This window comes from Pocillopora verrucosa, chromosome 5 (genome assembly GCF_036669915.1).
Source record: "Pocillopora verrucosa isolate sample1 chromosome 5, ASM3666991v2, whole genome shotgun sequence".
Classification (NCBI taxonomy): Eukaryota; Metazoa; Cnidaria; class Anthozoa; order Scleractinia; family Pocilloporidae; genus Pocillopora; species Pocillopora verrucosa.
The window spans coordinates 25,528,825-25,548,942 of NC_089316.1; the positions used below are offsets into that span (position 1 = coordinate 25,528,825).

Consider the following 20,118-nt stretch of genomic DNA (forward strand, 5'->3'; position numbering starts at 1 on the left):
ACTACATTTTCCCGACAAGCCTGTTTGAGCACCCCTAATCTCTTACCCAGATCCTACCATATAACTGACGGTTAAAACCGATTGGCCATTGAAGGTCTGGGTACGAGACTTGAAAACCTCCTCGGCCAAAATTCATAGACTCTCCTTAATCCTTTAACCTCTAAGAGTGACCAGAATATAATTTCTCCTTACAATAATAAAATCAAATTCTTCCCTAAGATCATGAGAATAAAAGAAATGATCACCAAGCCAGGAAGCTTTGTTTGTTAAACAGTCTCCTTATCAGCAGCAGTGGAAATATATACGGAAAAGTATGGAGAATATTCATTCTGATCTTAGGATGTAAAGTGTTAAGCGTTCGTTAAGCTTGTTATTCGTATTTAACATGAGTTCCGAAATCAGCTGAAGAATTAGTTAATAGAATTCTCGATACGCGTTAGTTTCATGATATAAAAATTCCCGATCATCGTCTTTATATTTCATCAATTTATCGCTTCATCAACATTTTTTTTTCGATTTTTATCTCTTTACTTATTTTTTATGTGATTATTATCATTTTACTTTCTGAGATTGTCAGGAAGTTCTAGGAGATGACATGGACACTACGTTTCATCGTGTTGTGAGGTTGCGTAGCCTGCGCGCAAATTTTCATTAAAGCTGCGATGCATGCGGCAAACATTTGGACGCTTTAGGGAAAAATTCTGAAAATTCAATAGAAAGCGGGGAGATTGAGGGATAGGATAAATTGAAAGATCAGGAAGAAAAAAGGATTATGAACTATGTCGAAAGTATAAATATCAATGCAGTTAAAAAAACGAATAGCACAACAACGGGTACTTATTTGTTAGAATAAAAACCTATCGACGAAAATTTCGGTGCCTATTAACAATAATGGAGCAAAGAGTAAAATCGAAATCGAAGAGGTTCCAGAGAAGACGACAAAAATATGATATTTCAAATCAAATGATGCTTTAAATAATCTTCTAGATGATTCTAAGGGTGGCTTTGCGCAGGTCATCTTCAATGCAGCCTGTTGTTTTCATATTTGACGATCTCCAGCTGCCACACAGGAAGATAAAAATATGCCACATAATGAATATATCAAAGATATATTTTTGAACCCTCGTAAAGTCACTAACAGAAGGAGAATTTAGTTTTCTTTTTTTGCTTGCCCAAACACAAATCAAGTAAGATGAACGGACGTCAACGTTGCAAAAGGATTTGACTTAATGAGCCTACATTTACAAATAAACAGTCTGTGGTGCTTCGTCGGTAGGGGATATTAAAAGATCGGTTTTATCAGTTGAGTTGATAGAGTAAATTTGCTACTGTAAAGAGTTTCTAAGCCGACGTCTCGAGCGTTAGCCCTTCGTCAGAATGAAAAAGAATTAAAGCCAACGCTCGAAACGTCAACTTTAGGAACTGTTTACGGAGACCAATTTACATTTTGAAGAAACCTTGTAATGTAATTATCTTGTAAAGTTATGAATGGTTGAAAATGACAAGAAAACTGAAGTTATAAAACTATTTTTATATTCCTGTCAAAGAAGAAATGGAAGGAAGGCTTTTAAATTAACTTGAGAAACGAGACAATTGATACGAAATTGGAAATTTTTAAACAATTACGCAACCTGCCAACTTCGAATAGCATTTAAGCTTGACGGTAGAGTGTCCAGCTTCACTGTAAACGATAGACATGTACAAGCATTTTCTTCAAGGATGAAGATTCCCACCAAACTATCTCTATCTTTACTGTCCATAACAGTTCTGTGGGGAGGATGGCTTCACTGCCCTGCGGATGGAAACAAAGGTAAGTCTTTGATATTTAACTGTTTTCCTTAGCTCATCCCTCTTATGTTTAGAATTCCAGTCCGTTATTCTTTAAAATAAGCTAGAAATGTAATACTTATGAAAAGCAAATTTCTGCATATTTTTTTCAAAGATATTTGTTTCATTGACTTCTAACTAATTATATCAGTAGAAAGTACTAAGTTGAACTTATAATTTACGTTAAAATACCTGATAAGCTCTATGTGTCTTTCGCCAAACAAACTTGTACACGTCACCATTTTCGGGGTAAAGTTTTTCTTTTATCCATCTTTGTCATTAAGACTGACTTTCATTTTATACCAGCTTTGAAGAGCTTTGCCAGCTTCATAAAGCTATAATATATACTCTCTGTAGGTTTAGCAGCAAAACATTTCTAATAGACGGAAAAATTGAAGCAGCATCAAGTATTGACTAGCGCAAATTTTGGAGCGATATCGGATGCCCCTAACTGGAATTATTACTTAAGCGAGTGAAAATTCTTAAAATTATGGTCCAGTGTTATTCTTTATAGTATGCTTTTCAATTGGCTCTGTATTTAAGAAAACCTTCAAGATCACACACCGTCAATTCGTTAGCTTTCACGGTTATGTTAGACTAAGTTGATACAGAGGATGAGGAAAGTTATACGAGTTTTTAAACCCTTTCTTTATCTTATCGCTCGATTACACATTTTGGACAAGTGGATAACAGGAAGTTATGCCTCAGTTTAAAGAGCCACTAACAATCAAATCAATGTGCTACGCGTGAAAGGAAAAATGAAGAGAAAATACCTCCTGCTTTCCCGTCGATTTACAGGCAAAGCAACATCAATTTAGCGCGCGGCGATATGGATTTTCATAAAAGGTTTCTAGAAATGATTTGGAAAATATTGCTTTACTTTTAAAATTAATTTACCAGAAGATTTTTTCAAAAAAATTGAAAATTTTGAGTTTTAAACGCCATCGACAAAAGTTTCATGAAAAGTATAAATAAATTACTTGCCAAAAGCGGATTCATCTTGAACTAAAGCTTTCTCGAAGTGCAAGAACATTTCAGTCTGTGAATATCACTCTTGCAGCACGATATGTCCTTGACACTAAAAGATGATGCATGTAAACGAAATTTAAGAGAAGAAAAGATTTGCAACGAAGGGGAGGTTTAATTTTAGTCGCCAAACTAAGTCGGAGCCAAGCGCATCAGAGATCACAGAAACAAAGACACGCCAAATAACCTCTCTTTTGGTTTGGTTACATTTAAAAGACATATTAGGAAATTAAAAAAATATAATTACTGCCTTGAAGGTTACATCTTTCAAGAAAATAAGGCCAAACTTACTCTATTCAGGGCTCTGTATTTTGGTTGTTTGTTCAACAACGCCATAACAGGTGTTTTAGAGCTTTAACTAAAAAAAACCAACAATTTTTCTAAATCTTCATAAACAGATTTTCGAGTTGAAATAACAAGAAAAACTTGCCAATCTATGTTATTTTCCGGTTAAAAAATGAACCAAAATTTTCGTCTGTAAAATTTCGGCTAAAAACGACGGGAAGGCAGAAAACATTTTCTAATCAGTTTTTTGTTTCACGCGTAGCACGTATATTTCATTGTTAGTCGTTGGCTGAGTCCCCGTACTTATTAAAACCTTCATGATGGCATGCCCTACATATTACGACGCTTTCCCAAACTGCATTTCGTTCCTTTAAACATCAGTTTTTCCGCACGATAGGTCTTGAGACTAAAAGATGATGTATGTAAACGAAATTTAAGAGGAAGAACGATTTGCAACGGGGGAGAGTTTTTAGTCGCCCATTTAAGTGGGAGCTAGGTTTTAACATTAACGAAGACAAGCATCAGATGATCGCCTTTTTTTGTAGTTTTGCTATTTAGGCAACTCAAAAGAGTTCACTTCAGTATAAAAAGTACAGGGGAAAAATGAAAAACTTACTTTATTCGGGTCTAAAGATTTTGGCTGTTTGCCCATCAACACCAAAACAGGTGGTTTCTTCTCTTGACTAAAATAACATAGAGTTTTATAATTCAGGCTGAACATATTTTCTTATATTTCATGTATAAGGCGACATAAGCCCACCAGAGTTTCCAAATAGGTTTAAAGCTGTTAAGATTGCAGGACAAGTAAAACAATCTGATATTGGCTACCGATGGAAAAAACAGTTGTAGCGTTAAAAATTACCTCGTAATAAAAAACACTTCATTTTTAAGAAACTGGAGATTCGTATTAAAGTCTGAAAATTTTCTTTTTAAACCAATTTTATGGTTAAATGATATATTGCATCAGATCTTACGCGGAGCGATAAGTCTCAAAGCTAATTGATTTATCCTTTAGCTATCTTTTACGAACTACCTTAATACCAAAAGCCCTTTTGATGCAAAAGGCTACGATGAAGATCTAACGGCAACGTTTTTTTTTCCGTTATTTATTCTGTTATTAGTGGAGTCACTTTAAAAGGTTATTTTTTGTGTTTCATTAAGTAACGGACTGAAAATGGTAGTGTTGTTGATTGTTTTTTAAAATTTATTTATTTATCATTTTTCTTACTGACCCAAAGTGCTTTTAAGGTACAATAATAAATTCTGTAATATCTGATATGTATCTCCCTAGCAGTAGTATTCCCGTTTCTAATTAGAGTGTAAGTATTTCCCTAGCTGAAATTCTGATGACATTTTTCCTTATGAATCCAATGCCTCCAGATTTTGGTTGCCGAAGACTTAGGTTTAAGAGATCAGAAGGAGAATGTGCTCCTCAACGTTATGTATTTAAAGAAACGTACTTGCCAATGGGGAAGGAGCTCATGACTCACAAATGTAGATATGAGTGCCTCATGGAGAGCAATTGTTTGTCTGTGAACGTCGGCCCACCAAACAAGACAGGCTTCAGGCTCTGCCAACTGAGTACTTTTGACCACACTCAACATGGTGAAAATAAAGAAATACGAAAAGGTTTTATTCTCTGGGCCTCTGAGGTAGGATTTTACTTTACATTACAATACAATCGTCTGAAATCAGCTTGGATCTTTTTAGTCAAGTATAATCACTAACAGGCGTTTTTCTATCCTATCAGAATCTATGCTCCAGTAGTCCTTGCTACCATAATTCCACCTGTCTCAACGGATATACCGACAAGAGATACATTTGCCTGTGTCCAGATAGTTACACGGGAGAAAACTGTGAAAAAGGTCTTACTAATATTCTTTTTTAATGTTCTGAAGGTTCTTCATCCAGCTTGCGGATAACTTTATATCAGTCCTCATTGTTTTTCTTTGTTTAGATAAAAACGAGTGTATTGACAACACTCATGACTGTCATGCCAAAGCTGTTTGTAATAATACCGAGGGATCATTTACGTGTAGCTGTACAGAAGGTTATCAGGGGAACGGTCGGAATTGCACAGGTGAGATTCATAGATATTCATAGAGAGATTCATAACAATGAAATATTTTTCATAGCATCATATCCAATGGCTTATGGCGCTTTACAAAGGTTTGTTTGGGACTTTGGCCAGACTGCATTAAGCAGTTTACAATTTTTGAAGGAAATTCCTGTAGATACCCCCATTTTAAGAATTGAGGCTATACCACAACACTGAGAGCTATGTTCCCTACTCTCTGAGATAAATGTTTAAGCTATTCAACGTCCCCCATCGACCAGTACAGAAGAGATGCAGGAGAAGGGGCGTAAGGTGTTTTCGTCCTCATCCGAGAAAACTAAAATGTCTAATCATTTGTAGATGTCAGAGCAAAGTTAGCACATTCTCCTCAGTAATTTTAAGACTGTGATCATGAGTGTTGGTCTGGTTCGGGGCGTGAACTCTCGACCTCCCACACGGCAGACCGGCGCTCTACAAATTGATCTAACCATCCGCAGTTATCATCAGCCAACTTTGAATGAATTCCAAATATTAAACATATTAAATGGGGAAAATTTTTCAACTATAATCGATCACTGGTCCTCGAACGTTGGGAGAAGACGGTCCAATGACACCCCTTTTGGTCTCTTTTCAATTTTGCTGAGAGTGATTTATCTGAAGACCAAAACAGTCATTGCTGATATGCATCACGGTTCTTGTTGACTTATAAATTTCCTATTTTCGTGCATTGTACTTCGTATTTCAGTTGTAACCATTGACCAACAAGTAACTAGAGGCAGTGGGCTCAAATTGCGTCGAAGCCTGAAAATTTCTTTAATAGTCTACGATAGTTTTTTATTGCAATTTTGTCCTGGGATTTCTCTTTATTTGATGTTCCTACCCTTTTCTTGTTTACTTTCAAACTTTTAAGATGTGGACGAGTGTACCGGCCACATCCATGGCTGTCACTATAATGCAAGTTGCAAGAACACAGACGGCTCTTACACATGCAAATGCAAAACGGGATTCAATTGCGGTAAGTATAAGAAATGTTGTGTGATTTTTTTTAATAGTTTTTTCAGAAGTTTAACTGATAACGATTTGCGTGATCCCCTTGAAACGGTGCCAGACATAAACTCCAATATAATGTGCGTTTAAAATGAACACTTACTTCAATCATTGCAGTTCAGACAGGTAATTTATCATTCGATGTAAATCGTGACAACGGGAAATACTAATCCTATGCAAACACAACTTCCCTCTACCAAATGAACACTGAAACAACCTGAAATCTCCGAAATCGAGGTCGTACTTATTACATTTAATGGGCTTAGGATTCTATCAAGGCAATGACCAGGAACTGAATAAGACGAGTTCTCCATAGATTTCGTTGAAGTGGTTCATTTCTTGATATGTTTATACAGGAATCCGCCCGAAAACCCCTTAAAGGGGAAGACTCCTCCTGTGATGAGCAACCGGTACCCTATATTTTCCTCCAAACAGTCAAAATAATTTCAAATTTCCCAGAGTAGGAAAACTTAAGATCTGAACTGCCCTTAACGAGCTTAATGCAACATATTTGTTCTCTTAGCTGTTTGAACTGATCATAATACCAGCTGCCAGACTAAACATAAACATTCGTGATAAAGATGACAATACAACTTAATAAAAAAAATGGATGTCAATTTTACATTTTCCTCTCAGCATTCAAAGCCGTGTTCTCAAATCTCAATGCCACTGGAAGATGTGGTCCAACATCGCTCGGAAGTTACTACGCAGGTCAGGATCATGACGGACAAGTTGCTCTGTCCAGCGGTATTCAACAATGGACTGTGCCGTACACTGGTGATTACAGAATAGAAGCAATAGGGGCAGCTGGAGGGTACGGTTGGCGGATTTACAGCGCTCGATACCGCGGAAGAGGAGCAAGAATGATTGGAACATTCGGCTTAAACAAGGGTGAAGTCATCCAGGTACTTGTAGGTCAAGAAGGAGGAATAAACAAGAGGTATTATTCTTCTGGAGGTGGTGGAGGTACATTTGTAGTGAGAGGAGCCAACACACCTCTGATAATAGCTGGAGGCGGAGGAGGGGTAGTACGTGTATATTCAAGACATACAGAATGTGACGCCAGCACAAGCACGACAGGGAATCCTGGGTACAGATTATGGCCGGGGGGATGCAATGGACATGGTGCACAGACTGCTGATTATGGATCATCAGGTAAGAATATTTTTCAATCATCTTTAGCATTTTAGCATTTTGCTAGTAATTTTAAAATTTCGTATGAAAAGTTTATTCTGCTATAATCTCACGATATCCTCATCAAAAGTTTTCTAATTAATTAATATCATGATATTTCAGGTGGTGGTGGTAGCGGGTTTTACTCCAGTGGAAGAAGTGGAAAGAATTTCAATGGTACCAAGGGATACGGTGGAGAGGGTGGTAAGGGATTTCTGCAGGGAGGGGTAGGTGGGAGATCAGAGTATCCCGACGCCTATGGTGGGTTTGGCGGAGGAGGTGGAGCTGAGGGATGGTGGGGAAAAGAGGAGGAGGAGGAGGAGGAGGAGGATACTCTGGGGGGGGGGGGGCAGTGGAATTCACTATTCAAATTCCTGTGGGGGTGGTGGTGGATCCTACAATGTTGGAAACAATCAGCAGAATGAATGTTGTTACAACAACGCTGGCCATGGTCAGGTGATCATCACATTACTGTAGAGAAAACAACCAAACCACTTGCCATCCAATACATAGGTGATTTCAACCCTTTAACTCTCAAGATCTCATTAGTAATTCTCCTTACATTCTGCCAAGTGATTCTCATTATGTTAGCTTGGAGAATTTGATATCAGATCAATTAGTAATCCCACAATTTATATTTGTCTTTATTCTCATCACTTGTCTGCATGATATTGTATGGATATAGTAAGGAGAAATTCTGTCTTGGTCACTCATGGGAGTTAAAGGGTTAATAGAGATTAGATATGATGAAATGTCATTCAATCATATATTCCGTTTGATTATTTACTATCAGAATTCGGAATTTAAAAGCTCCTAGAGGTGCGGCTCAGCATTTTAAAATATATGCAAATACCGAGATATTTAACAATGGATAGAAAAAGATAGTTATTTATGGAGATAGGCTTTACCATCTGAAAAGAGGTCTCTTTTTATTAAGTTAACTGTATTTAACCCTAGATTTCGATGAATAATTGAACAGAAAAGTCGATTAAAATCACGTGTCGCCCTATACATGTATTTAATTTTTATAGTTAGAACATCTATGGTAAGATCTTCCTGCCATTGACCAGGAAAGCATTAGATTGACTTTTCACAGCTCTTAACCATCGTTACGACATTTATTTGTTAAATCATTTTTTTTTTATTATTATTGTTTTCGTTCGATCCAGTTTGTTTTTTCCTTCTTGTTTTTGCTCTTGTTTCTTATATCAGAAATACCGAAGGCTTACACTAAGAGCTAAGGAGTCAGCGGTAGGCCGTTGAAATGGAAGATTCATTTTTTGAGTTAGAGAGTTGAAAACATTTTGATTAAAAGTTTCAAAATATTTACATTAATTTCTTGTATTAACAACTCAAATAAGGTTTGTGTATATAAGTTACTGATTCCATTCAAGTGCGCTTATCTCGATCCAAGCTTCAGTCGAGCTTTGTTCACATAAAGGAGAACACACAGGAATAGAAAACCTCTTGTAAAAGCAAAAACTCCGCGAACAAAGTGATATCCGGCCTGGACCCATACGAGAGAGAGAGGAGGGCTTGCAATATCTTTTAACGTGACCTCAAATAGCCCAATCTGTGTAAGAGGCTCTTCTTACAAAAAGAGGAAAAACTTCGGTCCTCTCCTCCCCCCCTCCCTCCCCTTCTCTACCCCGCCTAGTGCAAATACCCGGGAAGATGATCGCTCTTGGATCCACTTAACGAATATGACGTAATTCACATTATATTAGTGGAAATATCGCACTTCGATTGTTTTAAAAGCTTTTAAGGTGAATACACTTCAGTTAGTTTAGGTGGTAAATTAAAGCTGTCGCTGCATTTTAAGTGATTTTAGAAATTTAGTGTCAAGCTATCAATAAAAAAAGTTCTCCAGGATAATGTTTGACTGCGTGTCCGTTCCAACATATTCATTCCTTTAAAGACAATGAAAGATTGGAACACTGTACAAAGTTACCCTACCTTCGTCCTGTGCGAAAGAGAGGAAAATTTAGCTAAAACAGCTGACTGAGAAGAAATGACAGATGAAAATTCATCATAGGGGCAACGTCAACGACTTCGTCTCCCCCTTGTATCTAGGTGTGGTATGCCACTACTAAAACATCTTTTGTGCCAACTAACTTATCGCCGATTGATGATCTACATAGGAACCATTTTTTCGGTTTTCGATCCTTTGTGAGATACTCACGCCATTTCATCTAATTGTTCCCGAACTGGAGACTACGTCATCCGCCGCAACGATTATGGCTTTCATGAAAAATATTTTGAGTTGCAATTTAAATCGTACCATTCTGTTTAACCACTAGAACAAGTTTTTTCGGAAGTATCTTTGACAAAGTTTTCTCTCGGCAGATGTTTACAGCGAGAAATTCCCGGATTCCAGATGTTAAGGAAAACTTGCTTATTTAAAGAGTTTCATTTGTTCGCTTTTACGCAAGATACATTTGCGTGCTTGCTTCACGGTATTCAATGAATTCGCGTAGCATACTAGCTAGACATTCTGTTATATTACATTTATTGATAAGAACGATATCCCAGTCTGATAACTGATCATTGCATATGAAAGAAAACCCGAGATTAAAACTATAATGCTGAAAACAAAATCCCAAACAGGTCATACAAAACATCAAAACTGACTCAATTAAAAAAATGATTTTAAACTCACTCTGAGCTTTTGATTTACATTTACCTGTGGAAAAAAAAAAAATATATATATATATCTATAGGGAGTCTGCAAGTCGATTTTCGCGTGGAACAGTGCTCAATACGTTGAAGCAGAGCGGAATAAATACTTTAAGAGGAAAAAAAGGACGCAACTACATTTTCCCGAGAAGCCTGTTTGAGAACCCCTAATCTCTTACCCAGATCCTACCATATAACTGACGGTTAAAACCGATTGGCCATTGAAGGTCTGGGTACGAGACTTGAAAACCTCCTCAGCCAAAATTCATAGACTCTCCTTAATCCCTTAACCTCTAAGAGAAACCAGAATATAATTTCTCCTTACAATAATACAATCAAATTCTTCACTAAGATCATGAGAATAAAGGAAATGATCACCAAGCCAGGAAGCTTTGTTTGTTAAACAGTCTCCTTATCAGCAGCAGTGGAAATATAAAGGGAAAGTATGGAGATTATTCATTCTGATCTTAGGATGTAAAGTGTTCAGCGTTCGTTAAGCTTGTTTTTCGTATTTAACATGAGAGTTCCGAAATCACCTGAAGAATTATTTAATAGAATTCTCGATACGCGTTAGTTTCATGATATAAAAATTATTCCCGATCATCGTCTTTATATTTCATCAGTTTATCGCTTCATCAACATTTTTTTTTTCGATTTTTATCTCTTTACTTATTTTTTATGTGATTATTATCATTTTTCTTTTTGAGGTTGTCAGGAAGTTCTAGGAGATGACATGGACACTACATTTCATCGTTTAGCGTGGTTGCGTAGCCTGCGTGCAAATTTTCATTAAAGCTGCGATGCATGCGGCAAACATTTGGACGCTCTTGGGAAAAATTCTGAAAATTCATTAGAAAGCGGGGAGATCGAGGGACAGGATAAATTGAAAGATCAGGAAGAAAAAAGGATTATGAACTATGTCGAAAGCATAAATATCGATGCAGTTAAAAAAAACAAATAGCACAACAACGGGTACTTTTTTGTTAGAATAAAAACCTATCGACGAAAATTTTGGTGCCTATTAACGATAACGGAGCAAAGAGTAAAATCGAAATCGAAGAGGTTCCAGAGAAGACGACAAAAATATGATATTTCAAATCAAATGATGCTTTAAATAATCTTCTAGATGATTCTAAGGGTGGCTTTACGCAGGTCATCTTCAATGCAGCCTGCTGTTTTCATATTTGACGATCTCCAGCTGCCAGACAGGAAGATAACAATTTGCCACGTAATGAATATATCAAAGATATATTTTTGAACCCTCGTAAAGTCACTCACAGAAGGAGAATTTAGTTTTCTTTTTTTGCTTGCCCAAACACAAATCAAGTGAGATGAACGAATGTCAACGTTGCAAAAGGATTTGACTTAATGAGCCTACATTTACAAATAAACAGGCTGTGGTGCTTCGTCGGTAGGGGATATTAAAAGATCGGTTTTATCAGTTGAGTTGATAGAGTAAATTTGCTACTGTAAAGAGTTTCTAAGCCGACGTTTCGAGCGTTAGCCCTTCGTCAGAATGAAAAAGAATTAAAGCCAACGCTCGAAACGTCAACTTTAGGAATTGTTTACGGAGGCCAATTTACATTTTACATTACACCTAATGATCTTGTAAAGTTATGAATGGTTGAAAATGACAAGAAAACTGAAGTTCTAAATCTATTTTTATACTCCTGTCAAAGAAGAAATGGAAGGAATATATTAAAAGGCTTTTAAATTAACTTGAGAAACGAGACGATTGCTACCAGATGGGACAATTTTTAAACAATGACGCAACTTCGCCAACTCCGAATAGCATTAAAGCTTGACGGTAGAGTGTCCTGCTTCACTGTAAACGATAAACATGTACAAGCATTTTCTTCAAGGATGAAGATTCCCTCTAAACTATCTCTATCTTTGCTGTCCATAACAGTTCTGTGGGGAGGATGGCTTCACTGCCCTGCGGATGGAAACGGTGGTAAGTTTGATATTTAACTGTTTTCTTGTGCTCATCCGTCTTTTGTTTAGAATTCCAGCCCGTTATTTCTTCGAAATAGCTAGAAATGTAATACTTGTAAAAGGCAAATTTCTGCATCTTTTTCAAAGTTATTTGTTTCATCGACTTCTAACTAATTATATCAGTAGAAAGTACTAAGTTGAACTTTAATTTACGTGAAAATACCTGATAAGCTCCATGTGTCTTTCGCCAAACAAACTTGTACACGTCACCGTTTTCGGTGTAAAATTTAAAATTTACCCCTCTTTGTCATTAAACATTGTCGACGTTATTTCTATGATCAATAAGTTTTTAAGTAACGGAAAATTGTGGTCGATGGATCTATGTTATTTTCCGGTTAAAAAAAATAAAGCAAAATTTTCGATAGTAAAAAAAGCAGAAATTATTTTTTAATCAGTTTTTTGTTTCCCGCGTAGCACATAGATTTTATTTTTAGTCGCCCTTCAGCTGCAGCGTGCGAAGCGCACTGGCTGAGTCCCCGTACTTAAGAAAACCTTCATGATGGCATGCTTTACATATCATGATGCTTTCCCAAACTGCATTTCGTTCCCTTAAATATCAGTTTTCTGCACGATAGGTCTTGAGACTAAAAGATGATGTATGTAAACGAAATTTAAGAGGAACAACGATTTGCAACGAAGAAGAGGAAAGAGTTTTTAGTCGCCCATTTAAGTAGCAGCTAGGCATTAGCATTAACAAAGACAAACATCAGATATTCTGCTTGCTCAACAACACCAAAACAGGTGGTTTCTTCCCTTAACTAAAATAACATAGAGTTTTATAATTCAGGCTGAACATATTTTTATATATTTTATGTATAAGGCGACATAGGCCAACCAGAGTTTTCAAATAAGTTTAAAGCTGTTAAGATTGCAAGTAAAAAATCTGATATTTTCTACCGATGAAACACACAGTTGAAGTGTGAAAACTACCTCGTAATAAAAAACACTTTATTTTTAAGAAACTGAAGATTCATATTAAAACCTGAAAATTTTCCTTTTAAAGCAATTTTATGGTAAAATGATCTCTTGCATCAAATATTACGCGGAGCGATAAGTTTGAAACCTTATTGATTTATTTTTTAGCTATCTTTTACGAACTACCTTAATACCAAAAACCCTTTTAATGCAAAACGCTACCATATTTTTGCTCCTTTATTTATTCTGTTATCAGTGGAGTCACTTTAAAGCGTTTTTGTGTGTGTGTTCCATTAACTAACGGACTGAAAATAGTAGCGTTGTTGATTTTCTTTTTTTATTATTTTCATTTTATTTTTATTTTTTATTTATCTTTTTTTTTTTGTGCTGACCCAAAGTGTTTTTAAGGTGCAATAATAAATTCTGTAATATCTGTTGTGTATCGCCCTTGCAGTGGTATTCCCGTTTCTGATCAGAGTATAAGTATTTCTCTAGCTGAAATTCTGATGACATTTTTTCTTATGAATCCAATCCCTTCCAGATTTTGGCTGCCGAAGTCTTAGGTTTAAGAGATCAGAAGGAGAATGTGCTCCTCAACGTTATGTATTTAAAGAAATTTACTTGCCAATGGGGGAGGAGCTCATGACTCATGACTGTAGATATGAGTGCCTCATGGAAAGCAACTGTTTGTCTGTGAACATCGGCCCACCAAACAAGACAGGCTTCAGGCTCTGCCAACTGAGTAATTTTGACCACACTCAACATGGTGAAAATAAAGAAATACGAAAAGGTTTTATTCTCTGGGCCTCTGAGGTAGGATTTTACTTTACATTACAATACAATCGTCTGAAATCAGCTTGGATCTTTTTGGTCAAGTATAATCACTAACAGGCGTTTTTCTATCCTATCAGAATCTATGCTCCAGTAGTACTTGCCTCCATAATTCCACCTGTCTCAACGGATATACCGACAAGAGATACATTTGTCTGTGTCCAGATGGTTACACGGGAGAAAACTGTGAAAAAGGTCTCACTAATATTTTTTTTTAATGTTCTGAAGGTTCTTCATCCAGCTTGCGGATAAGCTCATATCAGTCCTCATTGTTTTTTTTGTTTAGATAGAAACGAGTGTATTGACAACTCTCATGACTGTCATGCCAAAGCTGTTTGTAATAATACCGAGGGATCATTTACGTGTAACTGTACAGAAGGTTATCAGGGGAACGGTCGGAATTGCACAGGTGAGATTCATAGATATTCATAGAGACATATTAATAATAATGAAATATTTTCATAGCATCATATCCAATGGCTTATGGCGCTTTACAAAGGTTTGTTTGGGACTTTGGCCAGACTGCATTGAGAAGTTTAGAATCTTTGAAGGAAATTTTTGTAGATGCCCCCATTTTAAGAAACAAGGCAAAACCACAACACTGAGAGCTGTGTTCCCTACTCTCTGTGATAAGTGTATAAATTATTCAACGTCCCCCATCAGCCAGTACAGAAGAGATGAAGGAGAAGGGCCTACGGTTTTTTTGTCCTCAGCCGAGAAGACTAAAATGTCAAATCATTTGCAGATGTCAGAGCAAAGGTAGCACATTCTCCTCAGTAATTTTAAGACCGTGATCATGAGTGTTGGTCCGGTTCGTGGCGTGAACTCTCGACCTCCCACACGGCAGTACGGCGCTCTACTAAATGATCTAACCATTTGCAGTTATCATCAGCCAACTTTGAATGAATTCCAAATATTGAACATATTAAATGGGGAAATTTTTCAACTATAATCGATCACTGTTCCTCAAACGTAGGGAGAAGACGGTCCAATGACACCCCTCTTGGTCTCTTTTCATTCTCGCTGAGGGTGGTTTATCTGAAGACCAAAACAGTCATTGCTGATAAGCATCACGGTCGAGTTTGCTAAAAACATTGATGGATTTTCGTTCACCGGTTCTTGTTGACTTAAAAATTTCCTGTTTTCGTGCATTGTACCTCGTATTTCAGTTGTAACCATTGACCAACCAGTAACTAGAGGCAGTGGGATTGAATTGCGTCCGAGCCTGAAATTTTCTTAAATAGTCTACGATAGTTTTTAATCGCAACTTGTTTCTAGGATTTCTCTTTATTTGATGTTCCTGCCCTTTTCTTGTTTACTTTCAAACTTTTTAGATGTGGACGAGTGTACCGGCCACATCCATGGCTGTCACTATAATGCAAGTTGCAATAACACAGACGGGTCTTACACATGCAAATGGAAAACGAGATTCACTTGCGGTAAGTATAAGAAATGTTCTGTGATTTTTTTTTTTTTTTTTTTTTTTTTTTTTAGTTTTTTCAGAAGTTTAACTGATAACGATTTGCGTGATCCACTTGAAACAGCGCCGGAGATAAACTCTGATAAATGTGCGTTTAAAACGGATACTTAATTCAATCATTGCAGTTCAGACAGGCACTTTCTCATTCCATGTAAATTGTGACATAGGAAAATACTTATCATAAGTGCTATGTAAGCACACCTTCCCTTTACAAAATGAACATTGGCACAACCTGAAATCTACGAAATCGAGGTCGTACGGATTACATTTAATGGGCTTAGGATTCTATCATGGCAATGACCAGGAACTAAATAAGACAAGTTTTCCACAGATTTCGCTTCGATTTCGAAGTGGTTCATTGCCTGATATGTCTACACAGGAAATTCACTCAAAAAATTACTTAACGATCAGTGCTCAGAAATTATATTCGTCAGGAGAAGACTCCTCCTGTTATGAGTAACGCGTATCTCATAGTTTCCTCCAGATAATCCAAATAATTTCAAATTTCTTTACCAGGGTAGGAAAACTTGAGATCTAAAGCGCCCTTAATGTTGCGTATTTGTTCTCTCAACTGTTTGAACTGATCATACAACCAGCTGCCAGACTGAACACAAACATTCGAGATAGAGATGAAATTACAACTTAATTAAAAAAATGGATGTCAATTTTATATTTTTCCTCTCAGTATTCAAAGCCGGCTTCTCAAATCTCAATGCCACTGGAAGATATGGTCCAACATCGCTCGGAAGTTACTACGCAGGTCAGGATCATGACGGACAAGTTGCTCTGTCCAGCGGTATTCAACAGTGGACTGTACCGTACACTGGTGATTACAGAATAGAAGCAATTGGGGCAGCTGGAGGGTACGATAAAGGGATGAACAGCCCTCGGTACCGCGGGAGAGGAGCAAGAATGATTGGAACATTCCGCTTAAACAAGGGTGAAGTCATCCAGATACTTATTGGTCAAGAGGGAGGAATAAACAAGATGTATAAATCCTCTGGCGGCGGTGGAGGTACATTTGTAGTGAGAGGAGCCAACACACCTTTAATAATAGCTGGAGGCGGAGGAGGGGTACAATATGTATTTTCAAGATATAAAAAATGTGACGCCAGCACAAGCACGACAGGGAATCCTGGAGACAGACCATGGTCAGGAGGGAGCAATGGACAAGGTAAAGAATTTTTTAATAATCTTTTACATTTTAGCACTTAGGTAGTAATTTAAAAATTTTGTGCGAAATGTTTATTCTGCCATAATCTCACGATATCCCCATCAAAAGTTTTCTAATTTAATTAATACCATGATATTTCAGGTGGTGGCGGTGGCGGGTTTACTCCAGTGGAAGAAGTGGAAAGAATTTCAATGGGACCGAGGGACATGGTGGGGAGGGTGGTAAGGGATTTCTGCAGGGAGGGGTGGGTGGGAGATCAGAGTATTTCAACATCTATGGTGGGTTTGGCGGGGGAGGTGGAGCTGGGGGATGGGGCGGAGGAGGGGGAGGAGGAGGAGAATACTCCGGGGGAGGCAGCGGATATTCTATTTTGAGTGCCTGTGGGGGTGGTGGCGGATCCTTCAATGTTGGAAACAATCGACAGAATGAATGTTGTCACAACAAGGCTGGCCATGGTCAGGTGACCATCATATTACTGTAAAAGAAACAACCGAACCACTCGCCATGCAATGCATAGGTGATTTTAACCCTTTAACTCCCAAAATCTCAGTAGTAATTCTCCTAACTGTCTGCAAAATAATTCTCATTATGTTAGCTTGGAGAATCTGATATCAGATCAATTAGGAATCCCACAGTTAATATTTTTCTTTCTTCTCATCACTTATCTGCATGATACTGTATGGATATAGTAAGGAGAAATTCTGTCTTGGTCACTCATGGGAGTTAAAAGGTTAACATAGATTAGATATGACAACAAGTTAGATAATGTTATGGTACTTGAATATTCATAATGATTAGACTAAGAATCCTAAGGGAAAAGAAACAACTCATGTTATTCTACATTAAAATTTGCAACAAAGTTGTTGACACATTTCGGTTGAAGATCAATTCTGAAATAATAGACCAGTTTTATTCCTCATAGAATTTCATCCACTGAAAGTCGGTGAATAGTAATAAACTTTAGTTCACCGACTTTCTCGCTGTAACATTTTGCACTTTTTGTTTTACAAAATTGAGTGGGTGACGGGGTGAAGTAGTAAACCCTGTACATTTTTTTAACAAAAAACTATTTGATAAAACATCCTTAAAAGCGACTACGTGAATGTTATGTGTCAACTAACCTTATCGTTGAATGTAAATCCACTCTGGAGGCGATCTCGTAGTGCTAGAGCCATTGTACAACTAAGATATTTAGCAATGGATATGAGATGAGTTATCTAAGGAGATAGGCTTTACCATCTGAAAAGAGGTTTCTTTTTTAATAAGGTCAACTGTCTTTAACATGAACTTAGTTTTTGGTGAATAATTGAACCGAAAAGTCAATTAAAACGTTTCGCCTTAGACATATATTTAATTGTTATAGTCAAAACATACATGGTAAGATCTTCCTGCCATTGACAAAAAAGCATTAGATTTACTTTTTACAGCTTTTGACCATCGTTACGACGTTTCTTTGTTAAATCATTCTTTTTTTATTGTTTTCGCTCGATCCAGTTTATTTTTTCCTTCTTGTTTTTTTTTGTTGTTGTTGTTTCTTATATCAGAAATACCGAAGGTTTACATAGTCAACAGACGTATGGAAGATAGAGCTAAGGAGTCAGCGGTAGGCCGTTGAAATATGATTCATTTTTTGAGTTACAGAGTTGAAAACATTTTGATTAGAAGTTTGACAATATTTGCATTCATTTCTTGTATTTACAACTGGAATAAGGTCTGCGTATATAAGTTACTGATTCCATTCATAAAGGAGAATACATAAAAATAGAAAACCTCTCGTAAAAGCAAAAACTCCACGAACAAAGTGATATCCGGAGTGGACCCAAGTGAGAGAGAGAGAGAGGACGGCTTGCAATATCTTTTCACGTGACCTCAAATGGCTCAATCTGTGTAAGAGGCTCTTCTTACAGAAAGAGGAAAATCTTCTCCTCTCCCTCCCCTCCTCTACCCCGCCTAATGCAAATACTCAGGAAGATGATCTCTCTTGGATCCACACAATGCAAATGACGTAATTCACATTATATTAGTGGAAATATTGCACTTTGATTGTTTTAAAAGCCTTTAAGGTTAATACATTTCAGTTAGTTTTGCTGGTAAATTAAAACTGTTGCTGCATTTTAAGTGTTACTAGAAATTTAGTGTCAAGCTATCAATAAAAAAATTCTTCAGAGTATTGGTTGATTGCGCGTCCGTTCCAGCTTATTCTTTCTTTTAAAGACATTGAAAGATTGAAACACTATACAAAGTTACCCTAGCTTCTTCCTGTTCGAAACAGAGGGAAAGTTAGTTAAAATAGCTTATTAAAAAGAAATGACATGAAAACTAATCATAGGGGCAACGCCAACGACTCCTTCTTCCCCAGATTTCAAGGTGTGGTATGCCACTACAAAGCACTTTTGGATGAAATAAGAGTTCCTCATTACTCTCTTAAATAAAATTTCTCAGTAACGGTTGGGAGAGTTGATTTTCATTTGAACCGATGAGTAAAATTTTTCGACCTTAACGTCAACAACCGGCGGGTGTTGCGAAAGTGACCTTCGGTCAGTTCTCGTCATATTATTTGATCTGCAGGCAGGAAAGATGAAACGAAATCTGCGTTCAGATTGGTCATGGATCTACCTTACTCACCCCGGCGATATATCCCGCATCGTCCCGCGGGAAATGATTTGGTTTTGGTGATACCGGTATGCATGTTAGGTGCTTTATTGACCTTGAGCAAGTTTAAGCAAGAATTTTCTTGCTTTTATTTTTATTTTTGCTTTTTGTTTCGTTTCGGTTTTATATTCCTATATGGGCTGGTTTCCTCATCATATGAAAACATCAATTCCTTTTCGCCGAGTGTCATTAACTCTGTAAACTTAGTAAACATTCTGGGTCTCCAAAACACCAATGAACGACTGGCTGTTGCTTATCGCCTAAAGGGGGGGGGGAGGTCCGAGGATATTGCTTGTCACACTTCTGTAAAACAAACAAGATTGACGATATCATACACGTCCAAGAAAGATACCGTAATTTTTTCACGTGTGTTGTTACGGCTTTTCTCAGGGTTGAAAATTCTCGTAGAAAACCGCAGTTTATATGATAAGTGTGTTTAACATTTTTAACTATAAACGCGGTCATTTTGAATCTTGCCTAACAACTAAGCTGCTTTTGATAGTTGTCAAACTTCATCTGGTAATCTCTTGAACGTTACAGAACATATCAAGGTTTACTTGACCACATCCTTCTCCTCTTTATTTTCCTGTTTTCAAGTTCATCAGAGCACCGCTGCCTTTGAACCGTGCTTCTAAAAAATATGTGCGTGCCATACATATATTCCAATTCCACTCACAACTAAAATATTATCAATAGTAATCTTATTAAAATATTTTTCTCTCTAGAACAAGCTCCCTCTGATATTGGAAGCATTATAATGGAACCGCTTTGTGCCACAGTGGTGCTTTTAGGAGTATGTATGTTCTTCTCCATTATTACGTTTTAACCGCTTCTGAAGAACTTCGTGTCAACTTTCCTGAAGGCAAACACTTGGAAGCTTTAGGGAAGGCGGGAGACAGGGACTTGTCCTGAGGCACAAGATAAATTGAAAGATCACGAAGAAAAAAGGTTCATGAAGATGTCGAAAGTGGAAATATCGAT

At 37.1% G+C, this 20,118-nt stretch overlaps 1 protein-coding gene and 2 pseudogenes across 1 annotated transcript in view; all 3 read left to right on the top strand.

The window, feature by feature from the left end:
• The window catches only part of LOC131777265 (loricrin-like), a 40,969-nt gene that overhangs the window by 12,870 nt on the left and 7,981 nt on the right, over positions 1-20,118 (top strand). The gene's annotated exons all lie outside the window — the stretch shown is intronic.
• On the top strand, positions 4,509-7,891 carry LOC131772713 (ALK tyrosine kinase receptor-like; annotated as a pseudogene).
• Positions 14,114-18,626, top strand: LOC136281119 (leukocyte tyrosine kinase receptor-like; annotated as a pseudogene).